This window comes from Megascapheus bottae, chromosome 10, assembly GCF_031878675.1.
Source record: "Megascapheus bottae isolate mThoBot1 chromosome 10, mThoBot2.hap1, whole genome shotgun sequence".
In the NCBI taxonomy this organism is placed as follows: Eukaryota; Metazoa; Chordata; class Mammalia; order Rodentia; family Geomyidae; genus Megascapheus; species Megascapheus bottae.
Genome location: NC_143518.1, coordinates 1,438,063 through 1,452,455, shown reverse-complemented (window position 1 = coordinate 1,452,455; position 14,393 = coordinate 1,438,063). Strand labels below are relative to the sequence as shown.

The 14,393-nt window shown below is 37.1% G+C and overlaps 1 protein-coding gene and 1 pseudogene across 7 annotated transcripts in view; one reads left to right on the top strand and one right to left on the bottom strand.

The window, feature by feature from the left end:
- LOC150057313 (uncharacterized) overlaps positions 1-14,393 on the top strand; it is a 207,122-nt gene that overhangs the window by 128,606 nt on the left and 64,123 nt on the right. Inside the window, exon 1 of one of the 7 annotated variants that reach the window (XM_090340058.1) lies at positions 10,591-10,935. The exons of the other annotated variants lie outside the window; for them this stretch is intronic. The gene's annotated coding sequence lies outside the window, so the exon portion shown is untranslated. Of the gene's footprint in view, positions 1-10,590; positions 10,936-14,393 lie in introns of those variants that run through there. 7 annotated transcript variants of the gene reach the window in all.
- Positions 2,946-4,611, bottom strand: LOC150057314 (large ribosomal subunit protein eL18-like; annotated as a pseudogene).

Genomic DNA, 14,393 nt, shown 5'->3' with positions numbered 1-14,393 from the left:
GGAACAGCGTTGTATCCTACTGATCCCAGGTGATGACACTTAAATGGTTTCCTAACTCAACCATTAAAAAATTGTTGATTTCATCTCCTTTAGATATGGCTTCCTCCCGTATCTCTTTCTGTGTGTTTTCAAACTATTCATTAATCATGTTTATCAATTGCATTTGTTTAGCACTTAGAGGACTCTCCTCTAGTTTTGCCATTGACTGTTCCTTTGCCTGTTTATACTGGGTGGAAGATGCTATTCCTTGATTTGACATTTTTCTTGAGTTTCTTGTTCTGCCCATTTGAAAATGGGAGCAAGATTAATACTGCAAAAGATTACAATTTTTAAGATATAACCAATCTAGACCTCTTTAGCTGGCCAGACAATAGATATTCATAATTTTAGATTGGTATTATCACTCTTTCTTTTGTGCACTTACAGACAACTCTAATACAACCACTGATCATCGTTTTATGACCAAAACAATAAACCCCTCAATCCAATCTCTATTGTATTTAAGTCCCTCTGGACCTAGAGTATAATTGAACACCTAGATATACAGTATTGCTCAACAACCATCAACTGTAGATCCATGAATTATAAGAGTTGAAGGATGAACAGAGGACCAGAGATAGAAAAATATTATGAAAGACAAGAGGGGAGGTAAGAAAAGAGTAATGTAGGAGTGTAATATTAATATAGTAATGAAGAAAAGGGATAGCGTAGGGATAACTGACCTAAGGTGATAGAAAGGTAAAATACTTGAGTACAAAGTTTAGAAAAAATAACATAAAACTTATGAAAATAAGAAGAGTAATAAGAAGAATATATAGAGAAAAGAGGACAGTATTTATAGGAGAGTTCAATGATAAAAATTTTGAAATGTAAAAATAAAACAAAAAAAAAGAAAAAAGGTGGGGGGGAGATCCCACACTATTGTGATTTCTTAGACAAGAAATACTAGGGTTAAGAACCAACAGATTAAAAAGCAGGTGACTGTATCAATATAAATATCATTTGTATCCAGTCTGTACCCAGTGCTGTCACTATGTTTCTAGGAACGACCACAATGACAGAAGGAATACGAGAAAAGAAAAAAAAAGGAAAGAATCATAACATTAAAAAAAAAAGGTGTAGGTAAAATGTTAAAAAAAGAACACGTAAAAATGCAAATGAAAAAGGGTAGAAAAAGAAAAAAAAGAAAGAGAAAAAAGGGGTATTTTTCAGTTTGTTTTTTTTTGGGGGGGTGGGGGCAGGATCAGAAACTTGTGTCTCCACTAAATTCAGGATCCAAGCACTTCAAAAAGTCTTTTTCTCTTGTGATTTGGCCTTGTGGTTTTTCAAATCAGTTTGCTTGATTGGGCAAAAAAATAAAAGAAACTGGAAGATGCCCTGAGGGGCATTTGGGTTGGTTCCACATCTTTGCTATGGTAAGCAGTGCTTCAATGAACATCATTGTGCTAGTGGATTTAGTATGTCCTTGTTTCTGAACAATTGGGTAAATGCCAAGTAGTAGAATTGCTGGGACATAGGGGAGTTCTATGTTTAGTCTTTTGAGGAACTGCCATACTGCTTTCCATAGTGGTTGAACGAGTTTGCACTCCCACCAACAATGTAGTAGTGATCCCTCCTGGCCACATCCCTTCCAGCATCTGTTGTTATTAGTTTTCCTGATCCTGGCCATTCTAACTGGAGTGAGGTGGAATCTTAGAGTTGTTTTGATTTGTATTTCTTTTATGACCAGAGATATCAAGCATTTCTTCATGTGTCTATAGGCCATTTTTGTTTCTTCTTCAGAGAAGACTCTCTTTAAGTCTTTGGCCCATCTTTTAATGGGATGGTTGTTTCTTTGGAGATTAGTTTTGGAGTGATTCAAATTTTTGAGCTGTTGATATATTTGTCTGTTGTTGATATATTTGTCTGTTGTATGGTTCGTGAAGATCTTCTCCCACTCTGTAGGCTTTCTAGTTAATTTGCTAGCTATGTCCTTTGCCATACAGAAGCTTCGCAGTTTAATGCAGTCCCACTTATCCAGACTTTCTCTGATTTGTTGTGTTTCTTGGCCTTATTAAGAAAGTTTCGACCTGTGCCAAGGAGACCTAGTGTATCTCCTGTTCCTTCTTACAATGTTTTCAGTGTATCTGCTTTTACCTCGAAGTCTTCGATCCATTTGGAGTTAATCCTGGTGAAGGGTGACAAAGAAGGATCCAACTTTAGTTCTCTGCAGCTGCTTAACCAGTTTTGCCAACACCACTTGTTGAAGAGGGTGTCTTTCTCCATTCTATTTGTTTTGCTCCCTTATCAAAGATTAGGTGGCCCTAGGTCTGTGGGTTAATATCTGAGTCCTCAGTTCTATTCCATTGGTCTTCAGGCCTGTTCTTGTGCCAGGACCAAGCTGTTTTGGTCACTATAGCTCTGTAATAGAGTCTAAAGTTTGATATTGATCAACATCTTGTTTTTCATGTCATATTTTACTCTCATGAATAATTATTGTCCAGGCACAGAAGATAGCCTTTCAAATGTGAGATTTTACTCTCTATGCTTCCTTATTCTTTGAGTAAATCATTCTGTGTGAACATGATCTCTAGCAAGACAACATGCAAGAAGAATAGTCTTATATTAAGTGATAAAATTTGAGGCATTTCCTAAAGTCCTGTTCTGAGAATGCCATCCTTCTCTAAGTGGCTGATTCTGCACTCATTCCTAAGACCATTTCTTAGAAGCCATGATAAATCTGCATTTAGCTGAATCCTGCTCCCCTAGTAACTTGGAGAATGACTTGCATATGAGGGCATTTCCTATTTTAGATTTACTCTTTATTCCTAAAGAGGGGAAATCTAGTTTTCCTTATGTATTATTTTATGTGCTTAAATATCAATAGAAAACAGCAGTATTCTGTGCAAAATATTCTTTTTTTTTGGCATCCAAAATACCTTTTAATGATGAGAAAAGGTCCAGGATTAGTTTTTGTATCCTGGGCTGGGCCGTTGGCCTCTGGCAGGCTCAAACTTCCGGCCCTTGGAGCGGACATAGGGTTTGGTGTGGCTGTGCGGGACTGCTGGAGCCTTGCCAAAGTGTTGATAAACCTCTCTGCCCTTGCGAGGACCAGACAGCAGGATGGTGCCCCGGCCTTTCCGGATTCCAGGGCCAGCTGGTCAAAGGTGAGGATCTTGCCCCCAGCCTTGAGGATGCGGGTGCGGGCCCGGCCGGTCACACGCAGCGCACACACCTTGAGTTTGGGCACCTCCAGGACGCGCACGTCATCTGTGACGGTCCCTACGAGGACGGCTGTCTTGTTCTCCCGACCAGGAAGCTTCATCTTCCAGATCATCCTGGTCAAGGACCGGGGAGGCTGGTTGGTACGACTCATGAACAACCTTTTCAGCACCACTTGGTTGAAGGTAGAGTTAGTTCGTCTGGCCAGAAACCTGTACAGCTTGACCAGCTGCCTCAGGTAGATGTCCTGGCTCTTGGGTTCTTTGCGCCGAACCCTGCGGTTCTTGTTGTGGTGGATATCAACTCCCACGATGGTGCCTCCTGCAGAGCCAGACCTGGTGTGCGAAATATTCTATGCTTTTTTTTTTTTTTTTACTTTTTCCAAAAGAGTAGAAACTGCAAAAATAGAGGGAAAAAAACTGTATTTGTGGAAAAAAGATTTATTTTCTTTTTTTCTATATATTTTTATTGTAATTAATAGAAAGGTTACATTATATTCACCAGATAGAAGGTGCATTACTTCACAAACATTGATACTCTTTCTCATGTCATGGTCTCCATTTCCCTCCCCCCTTCCCCCTCACTCATCTTGATTTCCCCCCTTCCCTATCCAATTTCAAATAACCGATTAAGCATATATGAAATATATCAGATAACAAGGTGAAATTCTGTAAGAATATGAGATAACCAAGGGATAGCAAAAGAGATGAGAGATAGTATAGCACATTAAGGACAACAATTACTTATTTTATGGCTTTTGTTTCTATATCCTGGAGGTCCTTACATTTATCGTCATACTATATGGCGTTATGTATCTAGATTTTGTTCTATTGGGAAAAACACTTATACCCATTTCAAGAAACTTTCTCATGCTGGATAAGTCTTCCGATCACCTGTACTTCTCCTCTCCAGTAGCTTCCTGATCTCTGCTGAATGCAGCTAGGCATATCTTTACTTTGGTTGTGCTTTCTCTTCCTTCTTTTCACCCTTTCCCTCTTTCTCTCTCTCAGAATCATTTACAGATCAAAGGGTGTAGTGAAGAGATCTGTGATATATGCACAGATGTCTGTACATAAATATTCTCATAGTGAAGCTGTGTGAGTTTGGACAAACACTTGAGCTGCTGTCACGTCCAGCTGTCCTGTATAATATGCCAGTTGAAATGCTGAGTGCTAAAGCACTGATTCTAGGAATGAAGTGTGAGAACCATAAAACATCTGTTATTGCCATGTCTTTCCTCTTGCTTCAGTCAGTCCTCTTCAGAATTACTTTAATTTATATTTCCAAGACTTGATCTCAAGTTCACACTGGCTGCATTGTTCCTTCAGAAAGCTCTATTTATGGTCATTCACAGGAAGATTATTTGAGCTCTCTAGGTCTGCTGAAGCCATTCTTCAGTTCTGTAAGCATGCTCTCTTACAGATAGACTGTCCAGCTATGCTGGTGCGTTCATATCCTTGGGACAGTCTCCAGCAAGCAAGGATAAGACTTGATGGAAATACTGTAGCATGCTTAGGCTATGAGGAAATGTCAAGAGAGCACTCTATACTATTTCTCTAGAGATTTCCAGTAAGAAAATATGCCAGTAGTCCACAGAGCAGCAGCACAACTTGCTTCTGTTCTGTCTTACATGCCTACCAGCCTTACTATGTTCTCTAGGTCTAAACTCCTTATCTTGGTTCTGAAGAAGGGACTTCTGTTACCTGTTGAGTATGTTTCCTTGCTGTTAGTTTGCATGAGTAAGTTATCACAGTCTTATATCAGTCAGTCTCCACTTCTCTTTTTCCAAACTTTACTAGTTTTGAGTGTAGGTTATACAGTTTATACCAATTTGAGAGACAATACTGTTGCTCATTGTTCTTCCTTCTGCTTGAAGTAGAGACAAGTAAATGGATAGATCAATAGACAGATAGGTATAGATTTTGAGAGGAAGAAAGTGAGAGAGCAGAGAGAAAGAGTCACATAGAGAGCAGAGAGAGAGAGAGAAAGAGAGAGAGAGAGAGAGAGAGAGAGAGAGAGAGAGAGAGAGAGAGAGAGAGAAAGAGGTAAAAACAAGATTTTGACCTTTGAAGTCACCCATCACTTTACCCCCACTCGTGTCAGAAAGTTTTCCTTACAATGATTCTTTAAGGCCAATGCATATTCAAGAGGAAGGAAATCTGACTCTAGTTTCTGATGAGAGGAATATCTGATCATTGGTGCCATATTTTGAAACACCTGTACTGATATACTAATTAAATTATTGGAAATAGTGAGGCAACTCTCCAAATTCTCTCTTAGAATGCTTGCGACATAAATAGAACACAAAAAAATGATGTCTGAATAAATTCTTCTCCTTTGTTTCCTTTTCAAGGAAGTAACATGCTGTTGCATGAGAAGTATCGTAATATACTTCCTGTCTGAATTTCATTTAGATGTTTTACTAGTGTATTACCTCTATTCTTGTCTGTTTAGAAAAGATGTTCATTTTCAGGACCATTTACTACAGGCAAACTGTGAAAACTGCCCAGTTGCTCCACAACTGATGAATGAATCAAGGAAAAGGGTATATCTGCACAATGGAGCATTATTGAACAATGAAAAAGAATAAATCATGTAGTTTGAGGGAAGTGGATAAAACTAGATACATCATGGTAAGTGATAGAAGCCAGGTTCAGAAAGACAAAGGTCACACATTTTCTCTTCTATATGAGTGATAGATTTAGAAGATGGTAACACTCCCCCCCTCAGATACACACACACACACACACACACACACACACACACACACACACACACACACACACTCTCCTGTAAAAGATACATTCATCATTTTTTGCAGAGGTTTGTGAGACTATAAAAGGAAATTAAATGCCATCTGTTTCAATATGGTTACATCTGCTAGGCTGTCGTCATAAGAATGAAGACAATTAGAATTTAGGTACTGAGAGACCATCAATGAGGCTCCTGGGAAAAATGAGAAGTCTGGCTGAAAGAGTACAGTTCAGAGCCAGTCATGCCTGTCAGGTGAGGCAACAATAGATCTAATTTATATTATGAACTGTGGAGGCTGAACATTTTCTGAGTGGTTTTCTTGTGTCACCTCTGCTTTCTATGAAAAATGTCTCTGTTTTGTGTGTGTGTGTGGGGGGAAGTCATTCTTTTGTTGGACATTTGGTTGTAGACAGAGAAAGACTCTGGGAAGCCTCGAGTAGCTTGAGGGACACTCAAAGTGGGAAATAGGAAAGAGGGCTCGGCTTCCGATACAGTAGTAGTCAATAGTCCATATATAATTAACTGAAATGTGTCCAAAATGCTGGGAAGGACAATATCAATATTATTCAAGAGAGAAGACCCATGAAAATTTTAGGGCAGACAACACACATACGTTATTAGAAAGGGAGGATAGTATGTTATTCTTCCTTTTCTTTAATTCTATAAAGAGACCCATAATTCTGTCTACTTGAGGTCTATATATGGACAGATGGAGATTCTTGGCTATTGGCATAGACCCAGACAATAATATGTGAGTCCTTTAGCCTCCAGCTGGACTATGTTGATCTCCCACTTAGAGAAGTAAAACACTCATCACAAAATGGCTTTACAAATGGTAGTTTCTCCTATCAACTGAACAGTGTCTGATGTTAAAATAGATCAGAAAATTTCCTTACCTTTGTGTATTTCAACAGTCACTATTAAAAATTTTAGGTCCAATTTTCAATGAAGATGCTGGGTCCTAGGAATTATAGGATTGTCTCAAGTGATAGTGTCTCAAACTTCAGTGAAGATAACCGTGGTCCCATAGAAAACATTTTCTGTACATTAAATATATTTCATGTTAAATGTTAAATGTAATTACAAAACACAATTAATTCAAGCTTAATTCAACTATTTCTTTTTTTAGATTGTTTTTCACAGGTTACATTCTTCTCTTTTTTAATATTTTTATTGTAATTAATAAAAGGGTTACATGATATTTGCCAGATAGACGGTGCATTAATTCACATACATTGATACCCTTTCACATGTCTTGGTACCCTTTACCCTCCTCCCCCCCTCCCCCCCCATTTTGGTTTTCCCCCCTTCCCTATCAAATTTCAAATAACCAAGTACAAATAAATTCAATATATCAGATAACAAAGTGAGATACTGTAACAATATGAGATAACCAAGGGACAGCAAAGGAGATGAGAGACAACATAGTACATTAAGGACAACAATCATTCATTATATGGCTTTTGTTTCAATATCCTGGAGGTCCTTTCAATTAGCTTCATACTATATGGCCTTATGTATCAAGGTTTTGCTCTATTGCAGATCTCTGCTAGTAGAGCCCAAGGTTTCTACTGATTATGACAAATGAGAGAAACCATTGAGCCTAAGTTCCTTTGAGTCTGGCTTACTTCACTTAATATGATTTTTTCTAAGTCTTTCTATTTCCTAACAAATGGGTCCATGTCGTTTTTTCTGACAGCAGCATAGAATTCCATTGTGTACTTTTTGTTTCTTCTTTTGGTTCTTTTGGAAAAAATTCCATAAAAGGATATACATTGAGAAAACTTTTATGTTCAAGTTCTTACTCCATTTTTTTTTGCTAGTCCTGGGGTTTGAACTCAGGACTTGGGCACTGTCTTTGTTTGAGCTTTCTCAAGGCTAGCACTCTACTACATTAGCCACAGTGCCACATCTGTTTTTGTTTTTTTTTCTGTGTGTGTGATACTGAAGAATTGAACTTCTGTATGCTAGGCAAGCACTCTACCACTAGGCCACACTCCTGGTCCACATGTAATTTGTATCTCTGTGTCTTTATTCAAGGCATTTAAGTTCTCAGAATAAGTGTATTCTCCCAGTTCGTTATGCAAGTTAATAATGTGTTGCAGCTGGGCATCAGTGACTCACATCTGAAATCCTACCTGCTCAGGAGGCTGAAATTTATCAGGCAGGAAATACCATAAGATTCTTATCTAAAAAATCCAGAAGTAGAGCTGTGGCTCAAGTGGTAAAGCACTAGCTTTGAGTGCAGCAGTTAAGAAACAGTTCCTAGATCCTGTGTTCAAGACCCAGTCCTGGTACACACACACATATAATATTGCTTGAATTCTGCTTATAATTGATTGTTAAAAACTTTATGTCTATGCCAGATGTATTTTCATAGGAAAATTCATGTATGCTTTGTATGCATGCTGTGTTTATGCCTGGAAATTGGTCCACAGTAGTTACTTAGTAAATATTCTCCGAATAAATGAATATGCTAAAAGAAATATTAGTAGATAAGGAATACTAAAGATAACATTATTTTAAAAATAAAATAGTAGATATGATTGTTCAGCTAAGAGATTTAGGTTTCATTGACCTTTCCAAAAAGAAAGTTCTATAGGTTAAAAAAATTAAAATGAATCCAAAATTAAATTTAGAACTTATTTATATTTATATGTATAGTTATAATTAATTATCATGCAAAATATGCTGTTTTGAGATGTGCATACATTGTAGAATGATTAAGACAATTAAAATATGCATTACTTTACATACTTACCACTTAATTTCTTTTCCCTAAATAGTTTCTTATCTCCCTTTTTTTTTGCATTACTAGAGTCTAAATAGAATTTGAACTCAGGACCCACCTCTCTCTTGCTAGATAGTTACTTTGCCATTTGAGCCACAGTGCCACTTCCAGCCTTTTCTGTGTATGTGGTATCCAGCACATGCTAGGCAAGCATTCTACCACTAGGCTCTGCTCCCAGCCTGTTAACATTTTGTTTTTGCAGAGGCTGCTACTTTTTCTTCTTAAAGCAGTTCATATACTACCATTTTCCCCTATTCACTTACTATATATAGGGAGACCCTAGATTTATATAATAATACTATGTGCTCAGCACTTCCATTAGATAAACTTACAATTTACATATTCATTCTCCATAATTTTCCAGGATGTGGGTACTATTTTACAGATCAGGAAAGATGCCCAGAGAGATTAAAAAAAAAACTGCCCTTCTTAGGAGGTAAATTTTAGAGACAGGAGCAGATAGAAAAAAAAAGTTGTGTCCCAGAGTTGACCCTTTTCTTTCTTTTCATTTATTGGCAGTCCTGGGCTTGAATTCAGGGTTGGGTGCTGTCTCTGTGCTTTTGTACTCAAGGCTAGGGCTCTACCACTTGAGCTATACAGGTCTATTCTGGCATTTTGCTAGTTGACTGTAGTAAGAGTCTCATGGATTTAGCTGTCCAGGCTGGCTTCTGAGCCTCCTGAGTAGTTAGGGTAACAGGCATGTTCCCTGCTAACTGGCATAGATACAGCCTCTTTACCCACTCCGCTGTCCTACTCTACTAAAGTTGTCTTTGGTACTGGTCAGTACTGATTTTTTTTTTGCCAGTCCTGGGCTTGAGCTCAGGGCCTGAGCACTGTCCTTGGACTTTCTCAAGGCTAGCACTCTACCACTTGAGCCTCAGCACCACTTCCGGCTTTTTTCTATGTATGTGGTGCCAAGGAATTGAACCTGGGTCTTCGTGCATGCTAGGCAAGCACTCTACCACTAGACCAAACTCCCTGTCCACAGTACTAAAATTTTTAACATTATCATTTGCTTTTAAACAAATGACAGTGTTTTCCCCAAACTAATACTAAACTCTGTGAGGGATTTTTTTTTTTTGGCCTGTCCTTGAGCTTTCTCAAGACTAGAGCTCCACCACTTGAACCATAGCATTACTTCTGTTTTTTTCCTATGTATGTGGTACTGAGGATTTGAATCCAGGGCTTCTTGCATACTAGGCAAGCACTCTACCCCTAGGCCACACCCCCGACCTATCTCTGAGAGATTTTTACAACTACTCATAATTTATAAAGTGGTAAGTATGAGCAAATTTTCTCATTAGGAGTTGTTCAACTTGTGTGTGTGTGTTTTCTAGTAGATACTAGGGCTTAAACTCGGCCTGGGAGCTGTTGATGAGCTCTTGTGCTCAAGGCTAGCTCTCTACCCCTTGAGCCATCGCTTCACTTTCATCTTTTTTCATAATAAATTTGAGATAAGACTTTTCCACTCCGTCTGACTTCAAACTGTGATCCTCAGGTCTCAGCCTCCTGAGTAGCTATGATTGCAGGCATGAACAATTAGCACCAGGTCTCAGAAGCATTACTACAAGTGACTAGATCTGTTAGTGAGAAACATCATCAACCAGTATCTGCATGGCCTTTTCAGCTTTGGATATGAACCTACTGCCATATTCATTCTCAGTATTGCATACAAGTGATTTCTGAGCAGGTATATACTTCTTCTAATTGCCTATCCATCAATCAATTATGTGTGAAAAAAAGTACTTCAGAATCATCATTTTATGGGTCTTCTCGTAGGGGCAGGTTCGGTACTGACTTCTGAGCTATAATGGCTTGTCTCATTTCATTTTGGCTAGGTAATTATCTGCCATTACTTGGCAAGCTAGTTGGAAGAGGAATGGTCCAGATGAACTTACAGATGTGTTTGATGATTGGTTAGCTGATGAGTAGAGAGAAGAAATAATAAAGACTGATCTTGGTGGCACATGCTCATAATCCTAGCTACATTAGAGGCTCATCCCTAAGATCTCAGACAAGCCTACCTGGGCAAAAAAGTCAACAAGCCTCCATCTCAAAAATTAAAAAAAGCAAAAGTCAAGCTGGAAGCATGGCACAAAGGGCAAAATGCCAATCAAGCAAACAAACAAGCTGAACAAGCACCAAGCCTTGGGTTCAAATTCTGATACTGGAAGAAAAGCAACCAAAAAGTATGGAAAGTACAAAAGACGGAAGGGAGAGAGGGAGAGGTATAGGGAGGGTAGAAAGAAGGATGATCTTACCACTTGGCATTTACCCAGTCATCCAGAAATAAGGACAGACTAAAGCCATTAGCACAATGATGTTTATTGCAGCACTATTTACCATAGCAAAGTTTTGGAACCAACCCAGATGTCCCTCAGTTGATGAGTGGATCAAAAAGATGTTGTATTTATACACAATGGAAATCTATGCTGCCATCAGAAAGAATGACATTGCCCCATTTGTATGCAATGGAAAGACTTGGAAAAAATCATAATAAGAGATGTAAGCCACACTCAAGGAACATAGGCTCAATGTTTTCCCTCATTTGTCATAATTAGTATAAACCTTGGATTCTCCTAGCAGAGGATTAAAATAGGACAAAACCTAGATACATAAGGCCATATAGGATGAGATTAAATGGAAGGACTCCAGGATATGGAAGCAAGAGCCATATAATGTGTGATTGTTGTTATTAATGTACTGTTATTTCTCATTTCTTTTGTTGTCCCTTGGTTATTCTCATATTGTTACAGTATCTCACCTTGTCATCTGGTGTATTGTGTATATGTTTATTTGTTTATTTGAAATAGGAAAGGGAATGGGGAAAACAAGATGAGGGGAGGATGTAGGGGGAGGTAAATGAGGACAAAACATGAGAAGGAATATCAATGTACATGAAGTTATGCACCTTCTATCTGGCGAATATAATGTAACCCTTCTATTAATTACAATTAAAAAGAAAACTACAAAAAAAGAAAGAAGGGTGATCTTGGTGATCTTGTATTTATCATAATTTTGTCAGGTTATTCCAGTATTATTTAAGTTATGATGTTGTCAAGTTCTCCAAAGAGTGAACTAGAAGACAAAGGTACAAATGCTTTTTAATATCTTTTCCAGTACCATAATTTGTTAATATCCTATGGGTCAAACCAATTCACATAAACTTTATATATATATATAGGTATATATATGTATGTATATATGCCACTGAATATGTATATATGTGTATATACATACATGCACTGTATATATTTATATAAACACAGTATATTTATTTAAGTGTTTGGGAAATAGATCAGTCTGTATTTGAGAAATGGAGAATAATAGTCAATTGATAATATGCCATTCCTGGGACTATTTTCTGTTATTACAATCTACAGTCTAGAATTCACAAGAAGTAGACTTGTCTCCCATCTATGCATTTTAAGGATATATTTATTAGGACAAATTTTAATTTTACTTTTTGTAAATGTGAAAATTATATATTCTGAATATAATAATAAGCAGTTATCCTATTAATTTCTTACGATTTTATTGTACTATTGATAATACTCTTTGCATATTATTGAAATTTTTCTCTTTGATTAATATCCATAATATTTGCTCCAAATCACAAAAAGTGTATACATAAATGATTTATAGAAAATATTATTAGAGGTTAAGTGTCATAAATGTTTACTTTGCAACTCATACAGTAAATAATGGTGTGTTTACTCAGGCTCTCTAGCCCTCTGATGTATCTTGCTGAATTACTGAGACTGAAAACCTAAAATTAAATTTCACATGCCCTGTGGAACTTCAATTCTTCACATTATCTCATGTGTACCAGGTAGCTTTATGGTTGTGTTTTGAGAGTGAAGAAGTAAGCTGCAGCAGGTACAGATGAATGAATGAGGAGAACAGCTTGGAGAGCAAGCAATGAAGGACAAGCTGTCTGTTTACAGAGGACTAATTGCCAACATCTGGAAATGTAGGACATCTTAGTACAGCAAGAATTCCAACCTAGCAGCAGCATAATGTTTATTAGACCTGCCTGAAAGGGGATAAGAAATGGGTTAGGTTTGTGGAATCTAGATACAGAGAGAGTTTTAAAAGTCAATTTTCCTAAGAAGACTAATATAGATTGAAGCAAATTAAGGAGAAATCTAAATAAACAAATTTCATAGTCTTTCTCCAATTTTTTTCCCCAATAGCCCACCAGTCCACTTAAAGAGATGCCATAAGAGTGAATAACCTATTAATGGAAGTGGATGACTAGCACCTTGGACAGAGTAGGAAATGACAAACAATAGATACGTTGTTCAAGTTCCTGGTAGCTTTCAAAAAACTTGATCCCTCTGGCTTACTGTGGCAGCATGCCGCAGCCACATTAGAGCTTGTAGTAGAGCAATATCAGAGTCCCATCGAGTTGCATTTTCCCAGCTGTCTAGCACTTAAATATGTGTCCTTGAGACAGAATTTCTTTAACTACCCTCATGCTCTTAATATTATCTTCTGCTTGGAAGGGGCTCTGTTGTTGGAAACAAAGGTATCTATAGCAAATATGTGGAAATTGCAGCTCTGTGAAAATAAATTCTTAAGGAAATGCACAGGCATTAGAGAAGAGGAATAAATATCACTAGCAGATATAAAAGAAAATTTTAGTCACTAACTTTTAAAGACATCTAAGAATATTATTCTACAAGTTGATTACTTACTATAAACAACTAAATTTTATGCTTTTATATTTAACCAACCAATTATTTTTTTAAAAAAACTATAAATAGGCATTCTCTTTGCAGAAAAAAATTGTACCCCTTTAAGATTTCAGTTTATGGGCTTCATGAAGGGTAACTGTGAGCTTGAAGTTAACATTTCTTGTATAAATAGATTGGGAAAAAATCAAGATAATTGGAGATGTGCTGTTTGAGATTTTCATATATTTAGTGCTAATATCCATTGATATAATGAGCCAAGCCAGTAACTAGTTCTTGAAATATTAGGCACCTATGTGACTTTGTCTAAAGCACATATAATTTAAGCTAGAGTAATAATAGTTTATCTATCATCTATGTCTGTCTATCTATCTATTCATCCATCCATTCTCTTCATCTTCCATTCATCTATCTTTATATGTATTTATAGTTTGGTTAAAAAAACCCAAGGTACCTATATGCTTGCTAAATTGCAGACAACAACAATTTTCTCCTGGGTTTCTAACAATTTAAGATGTGTATGACTTTGAATCAGAAAATAATCTGTTTGCATTTAAATTCTCTTTTTTTTTACCATGGCAATCAATTGTATTGTTAATAAATACAAAAACATGTTGAATAATGGTTATTTTTCACAATAATCTGATGTGGACTCATAACCTGGCCTTTCCAGTGATGCAGTTCATTTAAATGCTTTATTATTAATTAATTAATTAATTTTTCTTTCCATGTTTAGAGGGGTTACAGTTACATTTCCCAGGTAGTAGATGCATTACTTCTCACACATTGATATCCCTTCTTATGTTTTTGTCCCCAATTCCCTCCCCCATCCCCTCTCTTTATTTTTCTCCTCCTATTTCAAATAAACAGGTAAACATCTATATAATATACTAGGTAACAAAGTGGGACACAGTAACAAAATGAGATTAACCAAAGGGCAACACAAGAGA